The 15,072-nt window shown below is 37.6% G+C and overlaps 1 protein-coding gene across 1 annotated transcript in view; it reads right to left on the bottom strand.

Moving 5' to 3' along the window:
• The window catches only part of LOC102386679 (transcription initiation factor TFIID subunit 4-like), a 213,945-nt gene that overhangs the window by 14,152 nt on the left and 184,721 nt on the right, over positions 1–15,072 (bottom strand). The gene's annotated exons all lie outside the window — the stretch shown is intronic.

A 15,072-nucleotide genomic window follows, 5' to 3' on the forward strand; every position in this document is an offset into this window, starting at 1 on the left:
GGAAATGCAGCCACATGCCTGCAGTGGCCCAGACTCCTTGCTCAACTGGGGCAGACAGCCTGAGCCAAGGCTAGCCTACCTATCTTGTGAGAGGGGGTTTGTGGGGAAGGTGCAAAGTATCCTGGGATGCTGGGGGACTGAGTTAAATTGAATCTGGAGGGGATCTGGGACAGAAGTTAAACAAACCAATTTAATCTAAATCTGTTAAATCTAATACAGCAAAAGCTTTGTTATCCAGCACCCATGGGGAGTCGGGGGTGCCGGATAACCAAATACGCTGGTTACCTGAGAGGCCCAAACAGGCATCTTTGCCTGTTCAGGCCGCTGCCTCTCCCACCATGTCCGGGGCGCCGCCGCTTCTCCCGTCGCGTCGCCGCCCCTCCCACTGCGTTAGTGTGCTGGGGGACAGGGAGGTGGGCCCCGTGCAGGCTGCTATGCCCTGGGCCGTGTGGGCTCGGCAAAACTGGAAGTGCTACGGTGGGCACTTCCGGTTTCGTTTTTAACCTTACAAGCCGTCATGCCGGTTAATAGAGCATGCCGGTTTGTAAGGTGCTGGATAACAAGGCTTTTACTGTACTACATCCATCCAGCTTTATCTTAAATTGGCTTTGGCCATTTTTTAAATGGTTTATGCACACTGAACTTCAGCTGAATTACAGATATGAACCAGTTTCTGATCACTTATTCTCGTTTGTGGGTTATTTCTGTCCTGAACCAATGACAACAGAATTTGACTCCACTTTATGATTTGCAAATTCTGCAAGACAGATAAACTAGTTTCAGCCCTCAACAACCGTGCTAAAGGTGAATTTAAGTATGAGCTAATCTTTGTCATATTGAAGTGAAACTGTTTTGCTTACATAGATCTATATTTTGTTCCAAACCATTCAAGTGTGATACCTAGGCAGGTTCTCCAAGATACTGATAAAACCTTGTAGCACAATACTTTTTCAGGAATGATTCTATAAGTTGAAGGAGGAGTTATTTCTTGCATGATAGATGTTTTGTCATCCATGTTTAGTTTCATGCTGATGTTGGGTTTTTAAAGGGAAGGTTTCAATTCTAATTATTTTAGAATAGCTTTTCTGGCATACTGCACTTCAGTTTTGAGTCAATCCTCTGACTTTCCACCAAAAGGGCATAAGAATATTGAGCTAAAATACAGGAAAATATGCGTGGCCTGGTTGTAACCTGTTCCACCTTTATAGAAATATTATTTCTTTATCATATTAGAGAAAACTAATCACATCCATAAAAAAATAGGCACTTCTGGTTTCATTATATTTAATAAAGAATTAGTATTTGACAGAATCATTTCCTGTGGATGGTGAAAATGAAGGGGAAATCAGATATGAAAATTACTGTTCTTCTCTAAAATCCAGACTCAACTCAGAACATTAAATTATAATACCTCAATATGCTTCTCTTTTGACTTATTATCCATCAATATCATTTAATGTCTAAGTAGTAGCAAAGGACCCAAGCAGTAAATTTATATAGGAATACATTTGTGAAAGAATTTTCTACTAACTTTTTCTTTTTTTTTAATAAATAAATGACTTCTCCATTTTGAAATATATGACTTCTACAAACATTCTTACCCTTATGGTTTCTGTTTAGTGTTTGAACTAAGAGAGACTTAAATTTCTTCTGTGTGTGAAGAATCAGGACATGATATAATTTTACTTTTTCACACATGAGTAGGTTAAATATGTTATTCAATGTTATCTTGAGGCACAAACAAAAGGCATGTAGGTTAGAAAATCAAAACTACATGCTAATGTACTACCTACTTCAGATATTTTGTTTAATATGCAAATGATGACATCATGAAAACAATGCTGGATTAAATTGCATTGTAGTTGTAATAAGTCTCCCACATGAAAATAGGTCAGTAATAGTATATGCTTCATACATAACTTCTAGCACATAAAAACATACTTTTTCCAACCTTTTATTGGGGAAAAATGCTTGATTTTTATTTTTGGAATGCATGCTAAAATGCTTCTTTCCTCACAAGTACAATAGTGATAAAAACTTCAATGGGTAACAATTAGAGTATACGCTTCACTTTTCCTCCCCATTGCAGGAGGATGTTTCATAGATTTCATAGACATCAGGGCTGGAAGGGACCTCGGAAGATCATCAAGTCCAGCCCCCAGCCCAAAGGGCAGGAAGTCAGCTGGGGTCATAGGATCCCAGCAAGATAAGCATCCAGTTTCATCTTGAAGGTGTTCAATGAAGGCGCTTGAACCACCTCTGGTGGCAGGCTGTTCCAGACCTTGGGGGCTCGGACAGTAAAGAAGTTCTTCCTTATGTCCAGCCTGAAACGATCTTGAAGTAGTTTGTGACCATTCAACCTCGTCATCCCTTGGGGCACTCTGGTGAACAAATGTTCCCCCAGATGCTGGTGGTCACCCCTGATAAACTTGTAGGTGGCAATCAGATCACCCCTGAGCCTGCGCTTTTTCAGGCTAAAGAGCCCCAGGGCTCTCAGCCTGTCATCGTAGGGTCTGCTTCCCTGACCTCTGATCATGCGCGTGGCTCTTCTCTGGACTCTCTCAAGCTTCTCCACATCCTTTTTGAATTGTGGAGCCCAAAACTGGATGCAGTACTCCAGCTGCGGCCTCACTAAGGCCGAGTACAGGGGGAGAATGACGTCCCGGGATTTGCTTGAGAAGCATCTATGGATGCAAGCCGGCGTTTTGGTCGCTTTACTAGCCGCCGCATCGCATTGCAGGCTCATGTTCATCTTGTGGTCAGTGATGACCCCCAAGTCTCTTTCTTCCATAGTGCTAGCCAACATAGCACTGCCGAGCCTATAAGGATGCTGCGGGTTTTTTTTCCCAAGGTGGAGAACCTTGCATTTATCGGCGTTGAACACCATCAGAAACACCATCAAAAAATGTTATCTTTTATATTTTGCAATTCTCTTTTGCATTTAAATATTTCCTACCACTACATTAAAAATGCCTTTTATTATGCAGTTCCACAGGCTTTCTCCTAGGTTGGCACCCCCAGAGCTTAATCCTGATTCACAAAACAAAAACGTCTAATTACCCCAGCTGCATAATTCATTGGCCCATAAATAGAAGTTGGCCAACTCGTGATCTTATCTGAGAGACTCTACAGAGCATGTCTGAGGAGCTCACTACACCAGGGAAGCTTTCATCAAGGCTGAGTAGCAATAAAGTTCCTGCCAAACAGTATGAAAGAATTTTGCAATCAAAAATAAAAAAAGAGGGCACAATGTTCAGTTACAACTGCCCAGGCCTCTCCTCCTGTCATCACCAAAACTGAAGAGAGTTTCATTTTTGCAACTCAGAACTTTATTGTCCTTAATGGCCCAGTCTGCTTCTAGGTAAGTTGCTTGGCAAGGTACTCGGATCAGATTCATGACAAGCCATAGTCGCATGTAGCACACTAAGGTACACACACTTCATTATTGGGACTAAATTAATCGACTCTGAAAACTTAGCCTACTAAAATGTCCAGCACTTTAAAAATACTCCAGTGATATACAGTAATCATATACAAGAGCAAAATGAAGAAAAGGTATTATCCAGATGGAAAAAAAACCAGAATACAATTATCAAGAGCTCCTTACTTTACATAAATTTTTCATACCATTGCAAATGGTGTAATGTTGATGAAAAGCTATGTAAATTCACACCACTCAGACAGACTTCCTAATGCAGCTCAGCAGATCAAAATCTTATTAGCACTATCTGTCTACAGAATTTCTTCAGGTTTCTACTTTTTATTTACCAGATTTCCTTCTCAAGTTTCATATGATCTTTAAAAAACAGCATCTGATTCATTTGTTTAATATGTCATGGTCAAATAAATAAGGCCCACTATATCATAAATAAGGCAGAAGACCTGGGCCACCCTCTAGTTCAGTTAGTGACATATCTCATAGTTTCACGTGAATCTTAAAATAAAAAGAAATTACTTTCACGAGTGCAGTGAAATGGTTTCTATTCGGGAAAACCTGTACTATGTAATGCTGAAGGTTGGCCAGAGAACAACAATCTTATTAAGAAATATTTCAAGATTACAAAATTTATGCTTGTTCTGTATCACAACTGCACGAGAAAGCCTTTGCAGCCCAACAGGACCTGGCCTTTCCCCCATACACCAGGCCACGCCTTAACAACTGGGCTAGACAGAAGATTTTTCTCACTAAAAATAAAAGAGGCCAACTCATTTTTGACATGGTCTCCTTTCAGAGGCCATCTCGCTCTGGCCTCAAAGCATTTAATCAAAAATGGCTTTGAACCTTATCCATTTCAACAATGTTTGGGTTTTGACAAAAAGGTACTTATTTATTTGTTTGATTTTGGATAGGAAAAAGCTCCTCCAAGAAACTTTCAACCAGTTCTAAGAGCTTAATGTTCTAGGCCTGATTCTCTGACAGTCTACTCACGTAAGTACTCCTTACTCATGCGAGTACCCAAAGGGCCAAAAGGACCATTCCTTGACAGGTTTGCAGGATCTGGTCTTTCCAGTATAATGAAAACATATACCAACAGTATTGGCCAGGACAGTGGTTTACCTGACCATTACAGGTTTTACTCTACAACAATTATTAGCTTTGGAGTTTACCCCCCACCCTGCAGCGTGGGGTTTAGAAGACTGAAAATAAGAAGGAAAGCTACTTGAAGCCAGATTGTGCCCTCCTAAGCAGGTCTCCACAGCTATGTTTGAAGGGCCATGTCATATACTTCAAGTAGTAATTAACAACAGAAATGTTTGGAATAAACGAGTAAGGACAGGGCATTTGAAAAAGAGTTAACAGATGTCCTTAACATTGCTGCTGGCCTGATAACATTGCTGCAGTAATTTATTTGATGTGGAGTTTATTTAGCTGCTACAAACATATAGAGTTATAATAATCATAAGCAGGTTGCATTAGGCACAATACGTACTGGATATACAACGTAGTGTTAAATTAACTCAGAGCCTGTATACTTCCATGACAGCATATGCACAGTACCGTCTATATTCTGACTTTAAAAAGCTGACAGAAAAGCATCTTATAGACTCTGCAATGAAAAAATATTAGAATTCTTTTAAATATAATTTCATCTATATTTTGTGAGAGCAAACAGATTTGATTCAAACACCAAATACTGGCATACTTCAGTAAGCTATCAGCACAGCAGTGCTGCCTTTTTTCCCTTTGAAAAATGAAAGAATTAAATTCAAAACAAACAACTTCAATTTAACACCAAACTACAGGATAACCAATCTTAAAAATGTCAAATTGTAATGGATCTTAATACCCATATAAAACACAAAAATAGTGGCATTGTTCCTTGGTAATGCATAGCAACCTTACAGAATTTCAGTGAAGGAGAAAGAAGGGAAAAACACCTTATTACTTCTAACTCCTGCGAGCCATTTTGGTCTCCAAAGGTTTTAGACTGCCTGAGGCCATGTGTCTGCAGTGTTTCGGGAAATGACTTGCCTTCGCACGAACACTGCTATGTTCTGCAGCACTGCTGCCCCCCAGCATCCCCGCTCAATTTCTGTTTAACTTTTGCTTTCCTGTATCAGCCTCCTTTTTTTTTTTTTTCTTTTTTTGAAGCAAGATTTGAGAAAGGTTTGGGGGGTTTTTTTCTTAATATTGCTTTTCTGCCAACTTCTCTCAGAAATACAAATAAGAACACAATTTATCTCCACATACCTTTAAAAGAGAATTGCAGAGTTTATGCTCTGCAAAGCATTTGCTAACTGAACTAGTATAACTAGCTATGATCACAGATCTCTAAAGTTTGATATTGTTCAAATGTTTGTATCTCTTGCCTCAATAAAAATAAAGAATTAGTTAGGAATAGGTTAAAAATATCCTCATAAAACACTAGTGTAGCACCAACAAAGAGCTTGAAAAATGCTTCAACTAATATTGTATTTAGATTTTTAATTACATTCCAAACACTGCATTATATGCCATGACTAATTCTCTGGCTAAAGCCTCATTACTACTAACTAATTTGTCTGAGCACCAGTATATTAAAGGGAATAGGAAATACCTTATCTCATAGAGGCGAAGGAAAGAGATTTCTTCCTACTGATAATTTGCTAAAGTAACTTGGGCAAAATATTTTCCCCCTCTTCATTTTCTGCACAAATTCAAGTCTAGACACTGCAAGCTATTTTGTTTCATAGGTTAAAAAAAATACCTTGAGAAAATTCCTAGCCAAGGTCACTGCTGATTGACTCAAAATATGACAGAGTACGAGGCTACTAAAATATTCTGTTAATCTCAGAGACTGAATAAGCAGCACTAACTAAGAGGAAAATCAATATAATACTTCTCAGTGAGGAAGAAAACAGAAAAATAGTTTAGCAGTTAAGTGGTTAATGCAATTCCTAAGTGTTCAGCAATCATTGCAATTTAGTGCCATTTCGATTATTACACAATAAACAGACCATGTTGTCTGGAAGCAAATTTTTATGAGTATAGCTGAAGGGGTTGCAACTTATTTAGCTGCTGAAACTCTAAGGGAAAGAACATTTCTGAATGCTAACACTACAGATCAGAAATATACAGGTACACTAGAAAGGTTATTTTTAGGTCACTACTATGGTAACTAACCACACTGACCTTTAAAATTAGTATGCAGTTAAAGAAAAATAAAGTTCAGTAAAATGTTCTTTAAAAGGATCTTCTTAATAAACAATATTTCACATTCTTATAGTAGAATATGCTATCCATTTTTAAGCAATTAATTTCACAAAAGACTATCATAGCAACCCAGTCATGAATTCTGCTAAAGCTGGAAAAACTTGTAGACTGATTTACCTACCATAAATGTATGTTTAAAGGTAAACTTTTTTCAAATTAAAATTCATGAGATTTATTTTTGTGATGTTATCACAGCACAACAAAACAGAGGTTAAGGCGGTGTTAAGACTCAAAGTGGCCAAAGCAATGTCTTGTTTTGGCCCAATTCTCACCAAAATACAGAATTTAAAATTGATTTCAAGGGCAAACTGTGCCTTTGAATTAAGAAAACTGAAGGTTATTCTTTAAAAAGCAACCAAGAGTCAGGTGAGGGAAGAAGAGAGCTTAATAAAAGGATATTAAGGATGTATGGTGGGCAGCAATGGGGCCTCAATAAAAGAAATACTATACTGATGGAAAAATACTTCTAGGCCCAATCTTGTAGTCTTTACTCAGGCAAAATTTCAATTAACTTAGAACTAGTCCTTTGTAAATAAGTAATGTTACCTTAGTTGTATGTTTCATCCCTCTGCTAGGCAAGAAACAGAAGTTCAGTTTTGGTGGATCAGAAACGTACGTTGGCTAGTCCAATAACACACCCATTGAGAAGAGTATTTTAACAAGCAACATCATATTCAGCACTGGCAAGATGCAACATTATCCTGCCTAATTACAGATTTCTGAATAGAGATTTCATTTATTTTAATTTGACTGAAATCAGCCTTTCAATGAACAGCTTTTAGAACATTCCAGGATACTGATTAAAAAAGACAGATAAAAAATAGACTTTTTTATTTTTTACTAAATCTGTGTCACATTTTAGATCTGTCATTTTTTGCTCTTCTAAAATCTCTTTTTTATTTCCCTTAAAAAAAAAAAAAAAAACCTTGAAAAACCCAGGCTGTAGTTAGTATTTTTTTAAGATTCCCTAGATGCTTATTGATGATATTTACCACTAGGCAGTGGTCACTGGTGTGCCAAACTGGCACTACAGCTTTTATACTTATTTAGTTACTGTGGTATACATGCATTGCATTTAAGCCAGAGAGCTATCCATTGCCCAGGTGTACAGATAGGTAAAGGAGAATGAGTAGCCATGGTTTATCTTTATTACCTATAGTACCGTATCACCTTAGGTCCCACTTGAAACTGAGGCCCTAGTATCTTAGGCAGTGCACAAATGTATGGCAAGAGAGACCCTCAACCCAGAAAGATTTACAATCTAAACATAAAAGACAAAGGGTAGGAAATAAGAAACATTACAATATTTTCTTGCATTCAACCCCCAAAAGTAGCTGGGGAAATTATGAGAAAAGGGCTCCCCATGGATCTTGGAATTTGGCAGCCAGGTGGGGGAAGGGGGGCAGGGGGTGGGGAGAGAAGGCAGAATGGTTGCAGTGTTAATGACATAGCTCTGGGAGCCAAATTTCTGGACCCATAGGGGAAACCCCCACCCTCTGCAACTGCACACTGAATCAGGCTTGTGTGGAGTTGTTCTGTGGCTGGGGTGCTGAGTCTTACAGAGCACATGGCCCCAGACCCAGCATGCCAGGCTTAAAAAAATAACAACAAAAAACAACCTTGAGAAAATTTCTGCACACTCACTCCAGAAGCACGTGCCAGGTCAGACCCAGTACGGTGAGTCTGGACCTGTAAGCCAAACTGAACCCAGTGAACAGCTCCAGACCCAGTGTACAGGGTTGAACCTGCTGCATAGCGCCAGTCCCAGCATGCCATATTCAGCGCTGCCATGTGGCCCCAGCTCTGGCATGCTGGATCAGCCCCCAGCCCCTGCCCCAGAGACCCCAGACCTCAGGTACTTACCTGTACTCCAAGGTATGATTCTTTTTATTCTTCAGCCCTTCCAATAATAGGGTGCAGATTATAGTCAGGGGCATTTTACATGAAAGAAAATATGGTAATATCCCCATGTTAGAGATGGGGAACTGAGGCACAGACACTTTAAGCAACCTGGCCATCACACAGGAAGGCTGTGGCACAGAAGGGACGTGAATCTGAATCTCAGCGACTTTACTGTGCTCCACGTGTCCTCACACTTCTGATGAGTCCCATTATAATGTGGAACCTAAATACAAACAAGAAGTCTAACCTTATGCAACCAGATTTGAACATTTATCTCAATGTTTTTACAGAGTTACAATTTTATTGAGAACTATTAGATTAAATGGACATGTTTTGTGCATTGCGTAGCTGTGCTTCAAACAAAGCATACAGGTGATATGCCAAAAATCTCTGCTGGTATGTATTTCCAAAGTAGTAAATGGATTTACACCAACAGATAAATTGTTTCCCTACCTATCTTAATTATTTAGTTCATTTCTAACAATATTCTGCATATAATATACCTGAATAATTGTTACAGGGTAGCTGCATAAAGCAAAAGGGTCTCTATGCCAAAATGTAAACAAACATTTTACCCCTTTCACTCAGAAAATTTCAGACCTCAAATACACATTCAATTAGCTCCACCTTTTTATGCAGTTATTTTGATGGTAATAAGTAATCAGAATTGTCACTTTTTGAAAGCCAACCAAAATTCTGAGCATTCTTCCTTATATCTTTTGAGCCAATCCTATTCATAGCTCCTAGCCATCACAGTAGCTTATTTAAGGGACAGAAGATTGTAAATGTGCCAACCAGATGAGAATGTTAAGCAGGAACAGACCTAGCTAACACAACAGGTAGACTTCTTATATGGAACATGTTCATACATAATACCAGAGCTTGTCTAGATCATCATTGAAGATGACCAAGAAAGCTATCCTTTTAAGCTTTATTATATAGTACAACTTCCAAATTAATGTTATGTTAAAAAAAAATCAAAATTCTTATTTGGTTATATTTACTTTCAATACTGCATTGCTACTTATATAAGGCAGATTACTTTGAAGTACTGAACCTTATAACAAATTATTTTTAACAACTTGAAAAAAGAAAAAGAATTTGAAAGTGGGGAAAACTCGTATTTATGTAAATTAATTCTAAATGTATACTTTTAGCTATCCTGAATAGCCCAATCTGATACAATACAGAGAAACTAACAATTGGAACAAGTAGAAACAATTATGGTAGCACACTGATAAAAATGCTGTTGGTTAACTATACAGTTTGCTTTAAAACACAGATTTTACTTGCCATAGACCATCTAGGAACCAGTACCCAGGGTTTATAAAAATACCTACTCAAAGAACACAGTGGGTTAATATATATTTTATTTCACCCTTTTTAGTATGAAAATGTATTTAAAATACAATAAAATGATATGCAAGTCTAGAGACTACATAGAAAAATCCAAGAATGTCAAAAGAACAAACTTTTTAACTCTGCAGTTTTTATTTTATTATTAGATGCTATTCCTAACTTGTTAAAATTGATCAAATAGAAAGCTCTGAATAGAGAAAAAATTAAGCCAACTAGAAAAGTGTGACTTGGATTTAATATTTTATAATTGCCAAGGGACATACTGAGATCAATGAATTTTTGCCCGAGATGAACGTCAGAAAGAGATGTACTTCAGTCTTTTAGGGAACATTGGTCTATTTAATTCTTGTGTCTGATGCATGTGAAATATGCCTGTCTTGGCCTTCTTTCTTGCCTTGAGGCCATGCTGGAGGCAGACATTACCACTTTTAATAGGCCGCCATCTGAGGAATGGCAAGGGATCCAATAACCCATCGACTCTAATGGATTTGCCTGTTTATTCACTTACACCTTTTTGCAGCTAATTTTAGTTTTGCATGCTGAGTTGTTTCACTTTAAATTAAATGAATAGAAACAAAGGGAAAAAGACTGTGCAGCTAATAAACCATGATTATTTTCGAAGTTCTTCTCAACAGGATCCTCCATATACTAAGGTATATCATTTGAGAATAGATTCACTGCTGTGCTTTTCCACTTGTTGTCCAAATTAACATAGGTTCTTTCAAATTTAGTGAAACAAAAAGTAGGTTATTATAAACTCTTACTGTAGCAGTATTAACTACTCAGTTTATAATACTGTGATTGGTTTGAGCTGTAGGTTACATTACAAATTAAATTATTACCAGCAAAATGGTATAACAATTTAATCTAGCCCCCTATCTGTATTGTTAGAAGCCCAGGTTTTTTGTCAGTTATTGCAAGCTGCTCTGAGCTCTCCTGGGTAGGGCAGGATATACTGCTACTATGAATACTACTAATAATAATCATGTCAACTGCAATGTTTCTATATGCAAATATTTAAGTAACATTGTTTAGTAAAAATATCCTACAAGCTTTATTTTGAAGAAAAACAAACAATGTATGCAATGTTTTATTAGAAATATTAACTCTAAATTTGGCATGGATTATTTGGCTGCTCAGTGAAAGCACTGTTCTTGCTACTCTTAAAGAGACCTCTTCCTCCCCACCCTCCAATTGGTACTTCATGAAAAGCACTAACTATTTATAACCCGCTGAAAATCCAGTGTTTCAGCAACTGCCTTTCCTGGGAAAGGCTGAATTAAATTCACTTCAGATATCAACAATGCCATTCCTAGCCGAGCCACAAGTATGCGCTGTAGCAGGTTGCGAGAACCCTTTTTCCAGAGGCTTGTGTGCGCTTACTGGGCCTGTATACTATATTCTCTCGCATACAAGATGCATCGCCTGCAAAAAAAAATTGGGGTATTAAGTAAGGGAAGCTGATTTTCTGACTGGAATAGAAGCACTCAGCTTTGATTCCTGCTCTAATTCAGGCAACTCAGGGAGTCAATGGCTTCCTGTTCTTCACTCCAGAAGTGTAAATGATCACTTCTTTTTTTTTTTTTAAATGGCCTTGATGTTCCACTAACCAAACTAATTTTTATTAGGACAATGTTGCGGTCTGCTAGCTGCTTCCGGTCTCTCTCTTCCTATTTGACAGCCTTGGAGGCTCTTTACAAAATCGCAGATCCACCCTTGGAGAGCAATCTTCTTTAACAGCTAGGGTTTCTGCTTTAGTTAAGCAGAAAAGGGAGGGTGAGTCAGCTGAAGATTAGGCTTTGTGCCTGTTCTATATAACCCTAACTCTAGAAAAAAAACAAATTTTTTCATTCTGCCTTCAAAAACAAGGTGCGTATTACATTCGGGAGCATATGGTAAGAAAATATGGTAGTGCTAGATATGCCAGTTCAGGCAGAGAAACTGCAGACCAACAGACCTCATCTCTCACCTGGCAACAAGTCTTTCCCAGGATACAACCAATTTCAAGAGCCTCCTGTGTATTCCCACTTTCAGGAACTGCATTCCTTAGGTGATTTAGGTTTAGACTCATAACTATCTGTATCCACCGAAGAAAGTATTATTATGGCATTGATCATTCAAATCTAACTGGAAGCTTACTGAGTTCTTGAGGATATAAGCAGAAGAGAAGGAAGGGCAGCACCTTAGAGGTTTCAAATAATATGACTTCTGCTTTGTGTTTCATCATCGAGGTACTTAAAATAAAGAAATCTTCAATAAACACACCAAGAGCTAAAGAACCAACACCCAGTCTTGAACTACCTCAAATTTAAAAAAATACCTCTGTATCAGAAACACACATCGTGGGTTAAAACACAGCAGCACTGGGCCATCTGTTTCCTTTTCACAATAGAAGCTTAAAAATGTATAAAATCTATAAAGCATATATAGCAATTTGCCATGTGATTTGTGGAGCAAATCATAGGTACATGGCCATGAAAACCAGAAAACAGTTACATAGCTATAGTTAAAAAGTTACATAGCTATAGAATAATTATTTTTTTCCAAATCATATTTGTAGACCTGGATACTAACTCCCAGACACAGTGTGCAAAGAAAAATGGGAACAACAGACTGAAGTTGGGATTGATTTACTTCATTAGCTGGGATTACAAGTTTAACTTACAAACCAGAGGTCAAAATTTCTCATTAACAAGGGGGCCATGAATTGCTGCAGGGCTTGGTTCAAGAGGAGACCACTCTTATTACTAACTACACATTTCAATCTGTCTTTGATGTTCTCCTTCTACCCTCCTCCCTTTTATTTTTTGGCAGAGGAGTTGATTTTAATTGTAGCTATACAACACAGCTCAGTTTGCCTGAGAGCCAGCCTCCACATCTGCAGTGAGTGCAGTTCTAGTGATATTGGGTGCAGTCCATAGCTTAGGGCTAATTTTAATGGCTCCCCTTTTCATACAAGGCTCAGATTGTTTTCCACGTGATTCCTGTTAATTTAGCTGCAGGAAAGGGCATCAGTTTTCCTTGTGAGTTTTTGATCCATACTCCTAAACTAGGTGAAATGTATTAAAAGAAGAGAAATGATCACAAAGTGAGAGATTTTATATTCCACTAACTCCTTAACCCCTCCCCCAAACTGTAAATTTCTTCATATTCCAAACAGAAAAATAATATTTAAACAGACTATTTTTATTCACCATTTCTGCTTTAATAATCCTTTCGTTTGTCAAATGCTGATATGAAACTGTTGATGTACTTATGGCTGCCATGTAATGCTAACAGTTAAAAAAAAAAGTAACAACCTAGAATATTAAAAACCTATATATTGTATATTTGTCAAAACCTCTGGATTCAAACTAAGATTTCACAGTATATTTAATAAAAAATAAGAGTTCTGTGTACTATGGCAGCAGATGGTATAGAGTCCCAGCAAGTAATGAGATGCTTAATGTATTTTTTCTGTTTTTGAAGAACAGCAGTGAAATAACTGAAAACACTCAAAGGTGAGGTCTTCTCACCCATCTGAAAAAGTGGTCATTTTATAAGACTTAACAAAGAGTTTAACTTTTTTTAAAGAGAAAACATGTTACTGAAAATGGCTGAATTATTAAAACGTTTATAATGCATACATAGTGATTATCAATCAAATGGGGTTCTATGATCAAATTAATGCTATTCTGTCTTTAACTAGGACAACGTTTAAAGAAATATATGTTTAAATTCAATTTGTATGCATTATACTGAGCTCTTAGCTGTAAGAAATGCCACAGATGTCTTAATGTCCTTTTAACAAAAAACCTATGGAATATCAATCTGCTAAACATTCAATGTAATTTAAATACAGAAAAAAATTGCAATCAGTAAGGGTAACCCAAATAAACTTGCATAGATATATAGTTTTAATTCAGTGGAAGTGTCTCCTCTTTGCTTACATACACTTATTTTGACTGCAAAAAGATATCATCTCTAGCTTCATACCTATTCATTACTACTAATAAAAGGTAACTTTGCACATGGTGAATTCATACAGGTTTATGATGCACAACCCTGTGCTGAATATAGGGGAAAAATTAGGTTGGTCATTTTTATTTAGGACTAAATGCAAACCCCTCTGCTTATTCCAGTAGACAAAAATCTCCTGCATACCATTAAACTGATCTGTTGTGCTGTGTATATACCATTTTCTACTGGGTCAGTTTTGGCTTCAAATGTAATTTGCAGAAATACATATTTTCAACCAATCCCTCTCTTTCAGGATTTACATTAACAATTCTTTTAATACTTAATTTTCCAAGTTGCTCCAAAGCCTAAATGAAAACGCTGAAATATAAGCTTTCAACAGACACCCTGAACTATCATATCAGTATATTAACTTTTTCTGGTAGTAAAGTCAGACCCCTTTTTGTGAAAGTCTTCTATTCCTAGTTTGTAACTAATCTGCCTGCTGGAACTTTGTAAAGACCCTTTGTTTGCTTCTGGATGTAAGATTTAGTGAGAGACAAAGCTAAGCAGTCTTGGTTGGCTATCAGTTTCATTCCTTTTGGCAGCATAGGTCAAGACACTGGCCGTGACTTCAAGTCACCTTTACAAAATCTGCTAAAGCGTCAGTTTCGTCTTATCAACACAGGGTGCAATGGCTACCTTTAAGTTTCAACAGGGGGTTATCTTAACAACTAGACATCTTTAAAAGGTCATTATTGCAGTCTAATTTCAAACTGGCACCAAAATGAAGGGTTGTCTTTGTATGGGATTAATTTTAAAACCTCAGGATTTGATGTCAGTGGGAAATAACCAGCGTGGGACTCATAATGCTGCCTTCTCCTGCTTCTGGCCAGCGCCTAGGGCTAATTTCTTAGGAGATGAAAACTATGACAAGCCCTTCAGTTAAGCTGAAAGCAGGCAGCAGTCCAGTAACACCCACAGGCCTTAGAGGCATCCTGTGACCCCCTTAGAAAAGTCACATTCACTTTGCTCTTGAGAAAGGAAAAATAGTGCTAGAGGCATTTTGTTTTAAACCATGTGAAATAAGGAAATGTGAGGATGTGAAAATGAAGTGAAAAAAGTTAGAATTCATTTCCTCCCTTTGCAATGGCTTAGAAGCAAAACTGGTTCATTTTGAA

The sequence above is a fragment of the Alligator sinensis genome, unplaced genomic scaffold (genome assembly GCF_000455745.1).
Source record: "Alligator sinensis unplaced genomic scaffold, ASM45574v1 scaffold170_2, whole genome shotgun sequence".
Taxonomy (NCBI): domain Eukaryota; kingdom Metazoa; phylum Chordata; order Crocodylia; family Alligatoridae; genus Alligator; species Alligator sinensis.